At 42.1% G+C, this 14648-nt stretch overlaps 1 long non-coding RNA gene, 6 other non-coding genes and 1 pseudogene across 7 annotated transcripts; 5 read left to right on the plus strand and 3 right to left on the minus strand.

Moving 5' to 3' along the window:
- The first annotated feature begins 1414 nt into the window (after positions 1–1414).
- LOC102138749 (uncharacterized) lies at positions 1415–9065 on the plus strand. The gene is made up of 3 exons (XR_276652.4): positions 1415–1671; positions 4293–4370; positions 8242–9065. It is a non-coding gene; the product is annotated as an uncharacterized lncRNA (long non-coding RNA).
- Positions 1878–1949, plus strand: TRNAW-CCA (transfer RNA tryptophan (anticodon CCA)). Its single transcript has one exon. It is a non-coding gene; the product is annotated as a tRNA-Trp (tRNA).
- TRNAM-CAU (transfer RNA methionine (anticodon CAU)) lies at positions 3023–3094 on the plus strand. The gene has a single exon. It is a non-coding gene; the product is annotated as a tRNA-Met (tRNA).
- Positions 5189–5261, minus strand: TRNAR-ACG (transfer RNA arginine (anticodon ACG)). The gene has a single exon. It is a non-coding gene; the product is annotated as a tRNA-Arg (tRNA).
- TRNAS-AGA (transfer RNA serine (anticodon AGA)) lies at positions 5723–5804 on the minus strand. The gene has a single exon. It is a non-coding gene; the product is annotated as a tRNA-Ser (tRNA).
- Positions 9066–10489: 1424 nt separating the features above from the next.
- On the minus strand, positions 10490–10562 carry TRNAR-UCG (transfer RNA arginine (anticodon UCG)). The gene has a single exon. It is a non-coding gene; the product is annotated as a tRNA-Arg (tRNA).
- A 472-nt stretch (positions 10563–11034) lies between these two features.
- LOC141410230 (histone H3.3 type 1-like) lies at positions 11035–12675 on the plus strand (annotated as a pseudogene).
- A 1270-nt stretch (positions 12676–13945) lies between these two features.
- On the plus strand, positions 13946–14017 carry TRNAW-CCA (transfer RNA tryptophan (anticodon CCA)). Its single transcript has one exon. It is a non-coding gene; the product is annotated as a tRNA-Trp (tRNA).
- The last annotated feature ends 631 nt before the right edge of the window (positions 14018–14648 follow it).

Consider the following 14648-nt stretch of genomic DNA (forward strand, 5'->3'; position numbering starts at 1 on the left):
CAGAAAAATTCTAACATCTAAAATGATCAAATGTATTTAATTGTTTGCTAACACCAAAATGTAAATTTATGGAAGAAATCAAGAAATGATAAGTGTAAATTTTACTACACTCTCTGCTGAATGAGGCTGGTGGTGTGAGCAAATGCATTTAAGAATGTCACCAAACTTTAGCTGTGAGTGGTGGCCCTGTAGTCCCATCTACTAGGAAACCTGAGGCAGGAGAATGGCTTGAACCCTGGAGGTTGAGGCTTCAGTGAGCTGTGTTGGAGCCACTGCATGGTAACAGAGAGAGAGAGAGAGAGGCCCTGTCTCTGAAAACAAAACAAAACAAAACAAAACAAACAAACAAACACAAACAAACAAAAAAACAAAGTAAGAATTTCACCAAACTTTATAGTGATAGTAACATTTATTGAGAGCAATTGATGTGCCAAGCATTGTTCTAAGCATGTATAAACTCTTTTAGCGCACATTATGTAAATAAACTCACGACAATCCTGTGAGGTGGATATTATTGTTATTACAATTTTATAGATGAGAAAAGTATGTATTTCAACTTTCAGTCAACAGCAGATTCTCAGTCAACACTGGATTCTCTGGCAACACCAAATCTGGAATATCCTTTCATTCTGTAAGCTGCTGCAGATCCTCCTAAACCCTCGGTTATTTATATTCTGAAACGCCCGTTCATTTCGTTGCCCACTGCTTCTGATTCCCAACGCACCCCTCACCCAAGCCCCCAATCTCTTTCCACGAACTGGTAGAATGACTACCTTAGCTTGTTAACAGTCGAATAACAGCACACAACCTACCAAAGCTACTATGATATCTACAGGTCAAACACAAACTTCTTCAATTCAGTGTTTATGGTCCTTAATTGCCAGCTGGAGCCCTTGGGCTTTGGACGGATTTTTCAGAAGAAAGGGAAACCTTTCTCTAGTCCATAGCAAGCCGGGGGCGGGGGGGGGGGAAGAGTGGGGGGGGGTGGGGGGGAAGGGTGGGGCGGGGCGGCGGGGAGGACCTTAATTTTCAGTGAAAGATGCGTGTTTTATAGCAGTGGACCACTGTTTGGAATATCTTTTCCTAAGAGTTCAAAGCGGCCCCTGCATTATTTGCGGAGATCGTCTATATGTAAATTCGAGGTCCCCAGACAAACCCTGCTGACTTTAGAAAATTCCGATCTCTGGTTACCCAAGGCAGACTCTTTAACCAGCCAAACAAAACACAGTGCCAGAATAACCCACTCACTCCAGATGACAGGATTTCTTATTCTTTTTAGGGTCAGTTTCAGATCCAGTGATCTTGATTCTGAAGAATTGTCGGTGTATGAAATCAACTCTCTCATCAGCTGAGAACGGAGGCTACAGGGAGGCGCCTTTATCTCGCAGAAAAGATGCAGCACAAACAACCTGCCAGCCCTCGCGTGAATTCGTTAACGGAAACACTGGTTGTGACCTGCAGTCAACTTTGGAAACTAATTTAAAACTCACCTTGATCAGCGTTCCTTAATGAGGAGTCGGGGGAGGAAGGATCCTCATTATTCCCACTTCACTACCTCCTCTCTACAACCCCATTCCAAAGCGACTGACCTTCAACAGAATGTATTTCTAAAAAGATAAAAACAACGAAACTCCCAAAACTTCCATATTTGGAATATACGGAGAAAACTAGGTAAGAAACGGAAGGATATAAACAAGAAAAGGTGAAAATGAAGCAATTCGGAGGCAGAGAAAATCAGTGATTGGGTGGACAGCAATTTTACCGAGAGGGCAGCTAGTCATTATTTTGTGTCTGTTAATAGCTGCCTGGTCTTCACCAGTACCAAAATTATTTTCATGAATCAGAATGACAGGTAAATAAAAAGTAAGTCCCTCGTAGGCCTCGTGGCGCAACGGTAGCGCGTCTGACTCCAGATCAGAAGGTTGCGTGTTCAAATCACGTCGGGGTCAACGGTTTTTAGCTCGCTGGCTCAGATAACTGTATGGCGGGGAGTACATTACGTATTACAGGGGGGAAAAAGTTGCTTTTCCTGCTTCTCCTAGGCACTTGTATACTCAATTACTTTAGCCTCCTCAAAACGCCCCCCCTTCTCTTTTTTTAATAGGCAGATATACGCAGGAATATGTTACAGTATTTTGGGGCTTATTTCTGGGTTTATAGAGACGTTTTCACTCTTTTATTGCAAATATTCTGAATTATACTCTTCAGCAACTCATCCCTATTGTTAAACCCTCCTGGACTTCTCTCCATTCTCACTCCCACACCTGCGGCCTTATCTTTTCATCCATATCTGTCTCTCCAACCCTCGGAAGCTTAGCAGATCTTCGCAGAGACCTAGTCTGGTTTGAGTGGATGATCTAAGTTTACCTGCTTCATATTTGGATCAGCTCTTCCAGGCTAAAGCGATTCCATAGAATTTCCTTGGATCTCTACGATTTCCTCAACCCTCCCTGCAAATCACGGAAGAAGTCACTTGATTTCCAGAGGCAGAAAACCTGAATGCAGTTACTCTCCCAAATTCATACAGGGAATGAACCATTACATCAGAGAAGGCTAGATATTCCGTGAACTCCCTAATAGTAGTATCTGAAAATGTGCATGAATGTGCCGTTTTTTTCCCCACATGTGGCTCCAGACCCCCTACAGATTATGAATTAGCAAATTACAACATGGAAAAAAGGGAAAGTACGTTTATTTCTTCAGAAGTGTTTAAATTTCTATAACTTACAATAACTTTAAAACATGACATTTGAAATATTAGCAGACGTTCTGTTATGTATTTACTGTACACATTCACACAATACATAGTGACAGATATTACATAGGAGAAGTGTACCCCAAATAGCCTTTTTCCTATTTCTTATTTACTGTTTTCTTAGTAGTAGCCTAAGCCTATAGCCATATTACGAACAGATTACTGGTCTGGAAAAAAAAAAAAGAAGAGAAAACATAATTTTGCGATTTGGAAACTTGACACACTAGAAAAAAGGTGATTATTAATTATGAGCCCACCTGTCAGTGTAGCAGAGTGGCGCAGCGGAAGCGTGCTGGGCCCATAACCCAGAGGTCGATGGATCGAAACCATCCTCTGCTAATCTGGATTTGTTTTTCCCCCTTCCAAAATACATCTACCTCATAGGAGGAGTAAACTGATATAATTTTCATGACACCGTAAGGGAACTTATCTTGATTTGCATCTCTCTCAGAGATCTGCATCTCTGGCTCCAACACATTGCTATCCTAAATAGATTAAAAATAACAACAAAAGCAGTAGTTTTAGCTTTTATTGTTTGAGCGCTTAATAGGTATCATGCACTATTCCAAGTTCTGAATCATTTATTTTTCGCAATTATACGAAGTAAATACATGCTATTACTCTTACTTTACAAATGAGACAAATTGGGGTTTGTCTGCAAGTTGGGGTTTGCAGAGGTTAACTTGCCCGAAGTCATGCAGCTAGTAAATGGTAGAGCAAAGCTAAAGCTCTAAACCGTTCTGCATAATTATAAACACTAACATTTACAGCAAACTTCAGACTTAATTTCAGCTATTCCTTCCGAGTTTTATTGGTAGGACACGAACTCACCTGTTATTAAATCCCTAGTAAAATGAGAGGTACAATATGTGACATATAGTGACATGTCCAGATTCGAGCAGGCTGTAGGAGACACTTTTCCCTTGTTCTTATTTTTTTGTTTACTCAAACTAATACAGATGCGTAAGGAGACACGTTTAAAGTAGGATGAAATCTACAGACTGTGTAAAGCTTTTGAACCTTTGGAGAGATGTTTAGACAACTGACGAAATGCATGGGGTTGAATTAATGATAAATGCCTAGAAGCTTAAGCAGTAAACAACAAGAAAAGACAATTATGTTCTAATGCTAGGGAAAAATAAAAATTGCGAGGAAAGGAAAACTTAACAATGTATTTCTTTGCTCACTTGCTGAACTATTTTTATAAAGTTGTCATATTTTAAGCTACAAATATTAAAGTATCATGTATTGTGCTATGACCATATGAGAAGACATAGAAAGGGAGCATGTGTGTGTCGGGGGTCCTAGGGTGTGAAGAAGAAAATGAACCAGTTACTCCTCTTATATAAAGTCAACAAAAGGGCCATACAAACATATTATTTAGAGATATGTAGGTAAATAATTTTAAAATAAGCCATTTAAATAAAATGTTTAAAAAGTAAGCTTAACCACTCAACCACGACTACAGGGGCCAAAACTTTTCTTAAACATTGTACATGTTATTATATGTCACATATTGTACCTCTCGCTTTACCAGGAATTTAATAGCTGAGCTAATGTCCTGCCAACAAAACTTGGAAGGAATCAACAAACTTCAAGTTCAGGCGCATATGTGGTAAGATGAGAATGTTCTTTGGGTGTTTTCTATAATGCAAATCAGGAGTATGTTTCAATAACTTTAAAAATTGCTGGAGTACAGGGAGCAGAGAAGAGACTGTTGATTTTTGTTTTAAATGATTCTTGTAATTATGTGTATATAAAAATGATAGAAAAGAACCCAAAATTGTTTGCTATCTAGAAATTTTCTGTTTGTGAATTATCAATCATAACTTTCACAGAATGACACAAGGTTTTCCCGGACGGACGTGGTGCCTCACGCCTGTAATCTAGCACTTTGGGAAGGCGAGCCGGGCTGATCGCTTGAGGTCAGGAGTTCCAGACCAGCCTGGCCAACATGGCGAAACCCCCTCTCTTAAAAATGCAAAAATAATTAGCTGGGTGTCATGGCGCACGCCTGTAATCCCAGCTACTCTGGAGGCTGAGGCTAGGAGAGTCGCTTGAACCCAGGAAGCGGAGGTTGCGGTGAGCTGAGATCACGCCACTGCTCTGTAACCTGGGCGATGCAGTGATACATCTCAAAAAAAAAAAAAAAAAAAAAAAAAAGAGAAAGAAAAAAAATTTCCTCTGTATTAAGTTGTATCAAACAATGTGAAAATTGGTCAGTTCTGAAACTTATCAATTTGGCGATGTGATTTTAAAAAAAAACTTCTGTGTGTAAAAGAACAGTGAACTGAAGTTGGAGTCTATATTATAAAAATTTTTATCATCTTGTGTAATTCTTTTAAAAATTAAAATAATAAAATACATAAGATGTACAAAATGCCCCGGGAAGGAGCATTTATGTAAATCTCAAGGTTTCCACCAAAAACCCAACGAGCCAGCCAGGAGTCGAACCTGGAATCTTCTGATCCGTAGTCAGACGCGTTATCCATTGCGCCACTGGCCCTCCCACGAGCGAGTACGGGCGTTACACCTATAGAAAAAAATGTCTTGCGATTACTGCGTCGCCCTAAACATGAATATATGAAACTCTTATTTCTTTCTGATCATAAGGAGTTTGAGCCCAAAACCCTCCAATTAAAACAAAATATAGTTTTATTTGTTCCTTTGATTTGGTTTACTCATGAAGTATGATTCCTTCGTGGGTAATGAGAAATCCATCCTCATGCACAATGATTCCTTCCTGAACAATGAAACATCCATTATGATGTAACTTGTAAAAGATCAGAGATGAGATTTACTTTGGGCCAGGAGAAATCCATTTTGAGGACCTCTGAGACATAAATTCAAGTTGTCTTGCCCTGAATCACCAAGAAATCCATTTTGATGTTAACTTGTAAAAGATCAAAAGGCTTTTTACATGTAGAATATCGATCGGACCTACTTGAAGATGCAAAAGTCCACTTCCGTAGTCGGCAGGATTCGAACCTGCGCGGGGAGACCCCAATGGATTTCTAGTCCATCGCCTTAACCACTCGGCCACGACTACCAGTGAGAAAAGATTCCTTAAATGTCTTGCTTGTTTCTATATGTCATATACTGTACTCGTTTTATTAGGGATTTAATAATAGCTGAATTCATGTCCTAAGAATAAAACTTGCAAGGAATCAACTAACTTCAAGTTCAGGCACACACATGATACGCTAAGAATGTTGTTTGGATCTTTTTTATAATGCAAATCAGGAATATGTTTCAACAACTTTTAAAATTCTCGTATTTTTGCTTAGTAAGAAAATTATCCTCAGGCCGGGTGCGGTGGCTCATGCCTGTAATCCCAGCACTTTGGAAGGCTAAGGCTGGCAGATCACGAAGTCAGTAGTTTGAAACTGCCCAACATGGCGAAACCCCATCTCTACTAAAAATACAAAAAAAAAAAAAAAAAAATAGCCAAGGTGGTAGTGCACGCCTGTAATCTCAGCTACTCGGGAGACTGAGGCAGGAGAATCGCTTGAACCCAGGAGGCAGAGGTTACAGTGAGCCAAGATCGCGCCACTGCACTCCAGCCAAGGCGACAGAGCAAGACTCCGTCTCGGGGGTAAAAAAAATAAAAATAAATAAATAAATAAAAAGAAAGAAAATTATCCTCAATAAATAACAAAGATGTTCCATAGAGGATCCCCTGTATTTTCTGACAAAGTCCAGTGCCTGCGATATACTAATGGCTCCAAAAATGTCAGTGCAATTGTAACTACCATTGTAAAATCCCAGAATCTAGATTCATCAAAATGTTCTACAGTGAAGCCTATCTTCTGTCTTTTCATAAAACTCAGAATATTTTAACCAGCTGGAAGAACATTTCTGAATGAAACTAGAAAGTAAAAAACATTTTTGTGGGTCAAATCCTCTTTCGTTTATGGGGCCTTCTCTCACAAGGGGAAGAACAACTGCTTCTGGTATTCTGTGAATAGTTTGAAATTATATTCAAAGAGCACTTCCAAAGGAAGAGCAGAACCCCAGTTTCTAAAACTACACTACCATTACCACAATACTATGCGTGTTTGTGTGAGTATTAGTGAGCAAGTCAGGGATTCTGTATTTCATCAATGGCCCAACTCTATGAACAGAAGAAGGGTAAGGAATGATTGATGAACTACTGCTCATGTGCGGATGGACTGAAAATCTTCTCTACTCCAGACCTCTCTCCTCTGGGCTCCAGAATATACAGCTATCTTTTTTTTTTTTTTTTCTTGCATGTCCATGAGCATCTCAAAAGCGATGCATCCCCAAAGGAATGTTCCATTCTTTTCCTCAAACTTGAATTTCCTCCAACAATTCAAATTTTTAATAAGATACCAAAACCGAAGACTAGCTACCAAGACCAAAGAATCTCTTTTTTCTTTTACCTCTGATTCCCTTCCCATCAGGCCTTCAATTCAACCTAATTAGCTCTCTCGAATCTGGCTCTTCTTCCCCAGCCCTCAGACCACCCTTTTTTTTTTTTTTTTTTTTTTTTGACCTGAGTCTCGCTTTGTCATCCAGCCTGGAGTGCAGTGGCGCGATCTTGGCTCACTGCAACCTCGTCCTCCTGGGTTCAAACGATTCTCCTGCCTCAGCCTCCCTAGTAGCTGGGATTACAGGCGCGCGTGCCACCATGCCTGGCTACTCAGACCACTTTTTAAAATGAGGTACTTAGTTTAGGTACTTAGAAGTACTCATGAGAAAGTTCTCATAAGTTATTCCAACAACTTCTTAGTCTTTTGGCCTCCTCCGGTTCCTGATCCCTTAAATGATATATTCATTTCTTCATTCTTACAAAATTTTTATTTTTTTAAGAATAAAAATAAGCACTTTGAATATGGGTAGTGAGCCAGAGAATTGCCTATTTTTTTCAAATTGTTTATATGTGAAATAGCAAAAGCCAAGCGCTTTGCTAGGTGCTGCTCATTCAATGCAGAGCGAGATTTCTAAAGGATTACAGAAGTTAACAATGAAACAACTGAGTGCAAGTAAGTGCAGCCAGAACACAGTAAGTAGCCCACAGGAAGAGTTCTGAACCTCAACCACAAAGGTTTTAGTTGGTTGCCTGGAGGGTCACTTAATTACACTCCAAACTTCCCGAAGAAAGGTTCCAGTTTTACCTTATTTACCTCTGAGGCCTCCATAGGTGCCTAATAAGTATTTTTGGAATTCATTATACTTAAGCTCAGATCTGGACCTGAAGGATGTGTTAAAATGAGACAAATTGGCGTCGGGTGAGAAAATGGGGTAAGGTGGTGTTCCAAACCTAAACCTCATGGAATATGGGAGAAACTGAAGAAAATTCCCTATAGTTGAAACATTGCTTTTTGGAGGAGTACTGGGAAGGGCAGTGATGAGAGAGAACACCAGTAATGTAGTTGAGGGCAGATTATGTAGGTAGAGCTAAGTTAGCACTAACATAGAATGTGTTTCTGACTGTGTCCCTTACCTCATTTAATGCCTTTAAGGTACCTTGTGGCCTAGCGAGAAGATTGCCGATGACATGGGAGGCCTTCATCTTCTGCATCTGTCTGACCTTTTCAGCTCCTCTTCTGGTCACTCTGTCAAGGGAGCCTGGAACTACTGAGACGTGAAAGGACCAGCCCTATCTCAGATGGTGAGGGTTTCTTTACCCTGACCTCTGCCATGTTTGCTTGGAGCCCCCGTGCTCATCCTTCATGGCCTTTTTAAAAATAGCACAGCTTCTGTCAAGCCTTCTTGAAAAATTAAATTTTTTATTGTAAAAACTTTCAAACATATAAAGAATGTGAAAGAATAGGCAATTATCTGAATACTCATCACCCACATTCAATAATTAACATTTTGCTGTCTTAGTCTCATCTACCTATTTCTGCTGAATCATATGAAATTCACTTGCAGACATTATGATATATCACAACAAAATCCATAAACATGTGTCGCCTAAACATACATCTTTTATTTAACTACAATATCATTAACAAAACTTAAAAAAATCAAGCAATTCTTTAAAAATATCTCATATCTGGTTGGGTGCAGTGGCTCACACCTGTAACATTTGGGAATGCGGAGGCGGGAGGATTTCTTGACCCCAGGGTTTGGGAGCACCGGTAACAAAACAAGCTCTTCTCTTGTGCCTCTGTACAAAACAGATTTTAAAAAATCAGCCTGGCCTGGTGGCGCGCTCCTGTAATCCCAGCTACTCCGGAATTTTAGGCGGGAGGATGGCTTGAGCTCAGGAGGTTACAGTGATCGCGCCACTGCATTCCAGCCTGGGCGACCGAAAGAAACTCTAAATAAGTGAATAAAAACATCTAAGCATTTATTTGAATTTATCTAATATATTTTTAGAGTCAGTTTTTACGTTTCCTTACGTTCTTTCACATTAGAACAGTCTCCCAGCTGTTTATTATTTCCTCATGACATCTTTTAATCTCTTCCTTCCTGCCTTCCTGCCTTCCTGCCTGCCTCCCTTTCTTCCCCCGGCCTGGGCAACACAGGGAGATCGGTCTCTACAAAAAATAGAAAAATAATTAATCAGGCCGGGTGGTGTGTGCCTGTGGTCTCAGCTACTAGGGAGGCTGAGGTGAGGATCACGTGAGCACCGGAGATCGAGGCTGCAGTGAGCTGTGATTTCACCACTGCACTCCAGCCTGGGCGACAGAGCGAGACCCTGTCTCAAAACAAAGTAAGAAAAAAGGTCTAATTGTCTCACAGAATGTCCTACATTCTGGATTTCCTTATGGCATCTTTTAATTTATTTTTGCTCCTTTTAAATTAGAAGATAAATCTAAATGATTGCTCTTGTGATTAATTTGAGTGATTAGATTTAGGTTAAACATTTTTGCCCAGACGCTGTTCTTTACACTGTACTAGCTTCACATCAGGAGGCACTTGTTGGGATATCCTGCTGATGGTGGAGACCGAGTGGTGCCCCCCAGGGTTCTTTATTTCTCCCTTCGCAATTGACAAGTAATGTTGGGGTGGCCCTTAACACCATGAGCATATATTATTTCCCAACTACCTTTTCCTAATGGTTTTAAGGTCGTTAAGCTCATTCGTTGCTTTGGTCTATTATTTTTCTAAGGTTTGCAAATGGTGATTCTTCTAATTCTACCAGTCTTCTGTATTTGTTAGAAGACACTTTTGTCAAACGTGTGGACCTCTTTTCTGCCTTCTTTCGTACCCCAGTCTTTCCAAGAGGTTCCCATGGCAGCTTCACATTACCCCTGTCGTAACAGCCTTGAAACTCACGTAGGTTGGCGCTAAATTGTAATTGGGTCTGACGTGTTTGTGCGTTATGGTCTAGAGTGCATTCTACAGCCTGTAAGGTCTATAAATGGTTCTCATACTCGAGCGTGCAACCGAACCACTGGGTTAAAACCCAGAATCCTAGGGCCCACACACAGCGATTCTAAGTAGGTCAAGTGTAGTGCGGACTAGCGAGGGAGGTCGACCTCGAAAGCTGTTATTTTTAAGAAGCTCCCAGGTGATGTTACTGGTTCAGCGACTGGACCAAATTTTGAGTAGCGCTGGCCCAGAAGATGAACTGTATGGCGTTATGGTGGAGAGAGAGAGGATAAACAGACACGGGGCGGCTAAGTACAGGGCAAAGGCAAAGGGATTGTAGGAAGGGATCTACAATTACGATAATTTAGTGAAGTAAGTGGAAAGAGTACATTTCTGATTACCAGCTTTGAGGACGGAAAATAACACCAAAGCAGTCAGGCCCCCAAATAACCACGGAGGGATTCGAACCCTCAATCTTCTGATCCGAAGTCAGACGCCTTATCCATTAGGCCACGTGGTCTCGGGCTAGAAAGCGCATCAATTTTTTGACAGAAAATAATCTCCTCCCCATGAGCTGTAAATGTACTTAGTGAAATCACTGTTGTAAACCACGGAATTTCCAACCCCTGAAAAAAACATCCTGGTTGGGGAGAGACAAAGTTTAATGGTTAAAAAACAAACAAACAACAACAAAAAAACAAGTACCGCAATTGGCCGGGCGCGGTGGCTCACGCGTGTAATCCCAGCACTTTGTGAGGCCGAGATAGGCGAATCACCAGGTCGGGAGTTCGAGACCAGCCTGGCCAACACTGTGAAACCCCGTCTCTTCTAAAAATACAAAAATTAGCAGGACGTGGTGGCGGGCGCCTGTAATCCCAGCTACTCGGGAGGCTGAGCCAGGAGAATGGATTGAAAACCCAGGAGGCGGAGGCGGAGGCGGAGGCGGAGGCGGAGGCGGAGGCGGAGGCGGAGGCGGAGGCGGAGGTTGCAGTAATCCGAGATCGTGCCCACTCCAGACTCCAGCCGGGGCGACGGTGCGCGACTCTGTCTAAAAAAAAAAAAAAATTACTGCAATTGTGTTCGCAGCCGCCGCCTTGCTGCCGTAGCTCTCTAACGCCAGCTCAGCGCGGCCTCTCGCTCGCCGAGCTCCAGCCAAAGGAGAAGGGGGGTAAGTAAGGAGGTCTCTGTACCATGGCTAGTACAAAGCCGACTGCCCGCAAATCCACCGGCAGATCCACCGGTGGTAAAGCACCCAGGAAGCAACTGGCCTACAAAAGCCGCTCGCAAGAGTGCGCCCACTACTGGAGGGGTGAAGAAACCTCATCGCTACAGGCCTGGTACAGTGGCACTCCGTGAAGTTATGATTTGCAAACTTCCCTTCCAGCGTCTGGTGCGAGAAATTGCTCAGGACTTTTAAAACAGATCTGCGCTTCCAGAGAGCAGCTATAGGTGCTTTGCAGGAGGCAAGTGAGGCCTATCTGGTTGGCCTTTTTGAAGACACCAACCTGTGTGCTATCCATGCCAAACGTGTAACAATTATGCCAAAAGACATCCAGCTAGCACGCCGCATACGTGGAGAACGTGCTTACGAATCCATCACGATGGGAAACATTTCATTAGAAAAAATTCTCTTCTTCCTGTTATTGGTAGTTCTGAACGTTATTTTTTTTCCCATGGGGTCAAAAGGTACCTAAGTGTATGATTCGAGTGGAAAAATAGGGGACAGAAATCAGATATTTGCAGTTTTTCCATTTTCATTTGGGTGTGAATTTTTAATATAAATGCGGAAACGTGCAGCATTAATGCAAGTTAAGATGTTTCAGTGAACAAGTTTCAGCGGTTCAACTTTATAATAATTATAAATAAACCTGTTAGATTTTTCTGGACAATGCCAGCATTTGGAATGCTTGAGTTGAGAGCTGGAGAGGCGAAGGCAGAACCAGACTGCTTTCCACATGCAGGGAACCACCACTGCCTTACAATGCTTCCAGGTAAAGACTGCGGGTTAAACACAAGAATTTACTTCTGCATACTCCGCAAATCTCACTCAAACAACACTAAAATATACATCCAAATAGGGAGAGGAGATAACAGAAACAAAAGTTTGTCATCTGGAAAGCTAATTGAGGAGTCGGTGATTTTGAGAGCCTTGAGAAAGCTAAATCCTAAACCAGGAGTGGGAAAAGCAAAGAGACAGTAGATTTTCACCACGGAGCCCCCATTTATATCCCCTTTCCCTATGCCAGGCTCGGAAATTGTCAGTACAGCTTCGTCTGGAAACTACCTGTGTGAACTGAATTTAGCCTTCCTCCAAACCCCCAAGTTCATATGTTGAAGCCCTAATCTCTAGTACTTCATAATGTGACAGTATTTCATCTGCGAAATGGGGAAATAGAATGAAATAATGTTTATCAATAAGTAAATAAATAAATAAAGGGAAAAAGAATGTGACAGTATTTGGAGATAGGGTCTTTAAAGGGGGTAATAAAGGTAATTTGAGATCATGAAAGTAGGGCCCTAATCGTAAGGGCAGGTGTCCTTATAGGAAGAGATTAGAACACGGACACACAAAGAAAAAATCATTTAAAGGTAGAGGGAGAAGATAGTCACCTGCAAGCCAACAAAAAAGGCCTCAGGGGAGAAAAAAAAAATCAAACAGGTAAGTTCTTTGATCTCGGACTGCTAGTGTCCAGAAATGTGAGAAAGTGATTTCTGTTGTCTAAGCCACCCAGTCTGTAGTATTTGTTACAGGAGCACAGTTAACTAATACACTGTCCTTCTTCCATTTTAGAAGGCTGGACGTTTCTTTTCTTTTTTTCTTTTCTTTTCTTCTTCTTGTTTTTTTTTTTTTTTTTTTTTTTGAGACGGAGTTTCGCACTTATTGCCCAGGCTGGAGTGCAGTGAGTGGCACGATCTTGGCTCACCGCAACCCCTGCCTCCTGGGTTCAAGCGATTCTCCTGCCTCAGCCTCCCGAGTAGCTGGGATTACAGGCATGCGCCACCACGCCCGGCTAATTTTGTATTTTTAGTAGAGAGGGGGGTTTCTCCATATCGGTCAGGCTGGTCTTGAACTCCCGACCCCAGGTGATCCGCCCGCCTCGGCCTCCCAGAGCCAACGCGCCCGGCCTTATTTTCTTGAAAGAGCAAAATATCGGGTTTCTAGGCTGGAACAGTCATTCTCAAACTTTTTCCTACATCCCAATCTCCTGGAAGGCTAGTTAAAACAGACTGGTGGGACCCACGCCCAGTTTCTGATTCAGTAGGCGTGAGGTTCCGCTTTTCCTAGCTTCCCTGCTGCTTCCGACCCTGAGGCGCTTTTTGAGAATAGCTAGGCTGGAGGAAGTTAATCCACGAGGCTAGAGGAAAACAGTGAGTTCAGTAAATGTTAGCGGCTTGTTTTGGGTTATTTTTGTGAACTGAATGGCTCGTGTACACAATAGAGACCAAAAGGCCCGTGGATTTGGACTGAGAAGTGAGCCTTTAGGCAAGAGATATTATTCATGTTAGGAGTTTGAATCCCAGTAGGTTGAGGATGGGGCGGGTGTGCGCATAGGTTTGAGTGAAGTAAGTGCTAGCTAGGCCAGGTCCTGCGGGGCAGTGCAAGCCTGGAATTCTCTTCCTGAAGAGGGAGTCGTCTAGCGCATTTACAGAAAGTGGTACTACAAACTTCATAACCGTTCTTATTACTGTTTCACCGCAAATCTAAACTTGAACTTGAGAAACAACTGTTTTTCATATATGGAGCATTTATTTGGGTTTGGGGTTAATGTTTAATCCGGACACTCCCTTATTTTTCTCAACAAAGCCTTAGCGAAACTGTGAAAAGAGATCAAATCAAATAATGAAATTGGGAGGAAGATAAGATTAGATTCTTACTTGAAAACGAAAAGCTGCTGCTCCAGTGACCTCGTGGCGCAACGGTAGCGCGTCTGACTCCAGATCAGAAGGTTGCGTGTTCAAATCACGTCGGGGTCAGGGGTGGTTGTGTTTTGGAAGGGGGCAAAATGATCTGAACTGAGATATACTTAGTCAACGCGAGATAAAGAACTCAAGACATTGACAGAAAGGACACGTTTTGTTTTCTGCATTCACAGATGAGTGAGATCTGTCTCTTGCCCTTGGCTTGCTGTTATGACTCTAAAATGAATTCACCTCGTGGACAGTCTATCTTTGGCCACCTCTTCAAAGGGAGATTAAACGCTCTCTTCTGGCATTAGATAACTTTTCCTACACGTAACCCCCTAAAAGTTGGCGCTTTTTCCATGCTCATGCCCTGCCCTCTTTGCTTCCTGACTCTTCCTTTGCTTATCTGCCTGCAACACTTCATGCCTTCTCAGTTTCATCCCCACTCGACCTGGAGTCAGGAACTTGCAGCCATCCTGGGCATTACCTCTTCTTCGCTTGGAGTCCCAAGTTGTGCTGAGTTTTATCTCCTCATATTTCATATCCCATTTATTCACTTCTCTCAATTATTACAGTGGCCTATTTGCTTCCATTTATTATCTCTTGCCAAGGATATTGACATAAACCTTTTTTTTTTTTTTGTCGCCCAGGCTTGGGGTGCAGTGGCGGGATCTTGGCTCCCTGCAACCTCTGCCTCTCAGGT

Source organism: Macaca fascicularis, chromosome 4, assembly GCF_037993035.2.
Source record: "Macaca fascicularis isolate 582-1 chromosome 4, T2T-MFA8v1.1".
Classification (NCBI taxonomy): domain Eukaryota; kingdom Metazoa; phylum Chordata; class Mammalia; order Primates; family Cercopithecidae; genus Macaca; species Macaca fascicularis.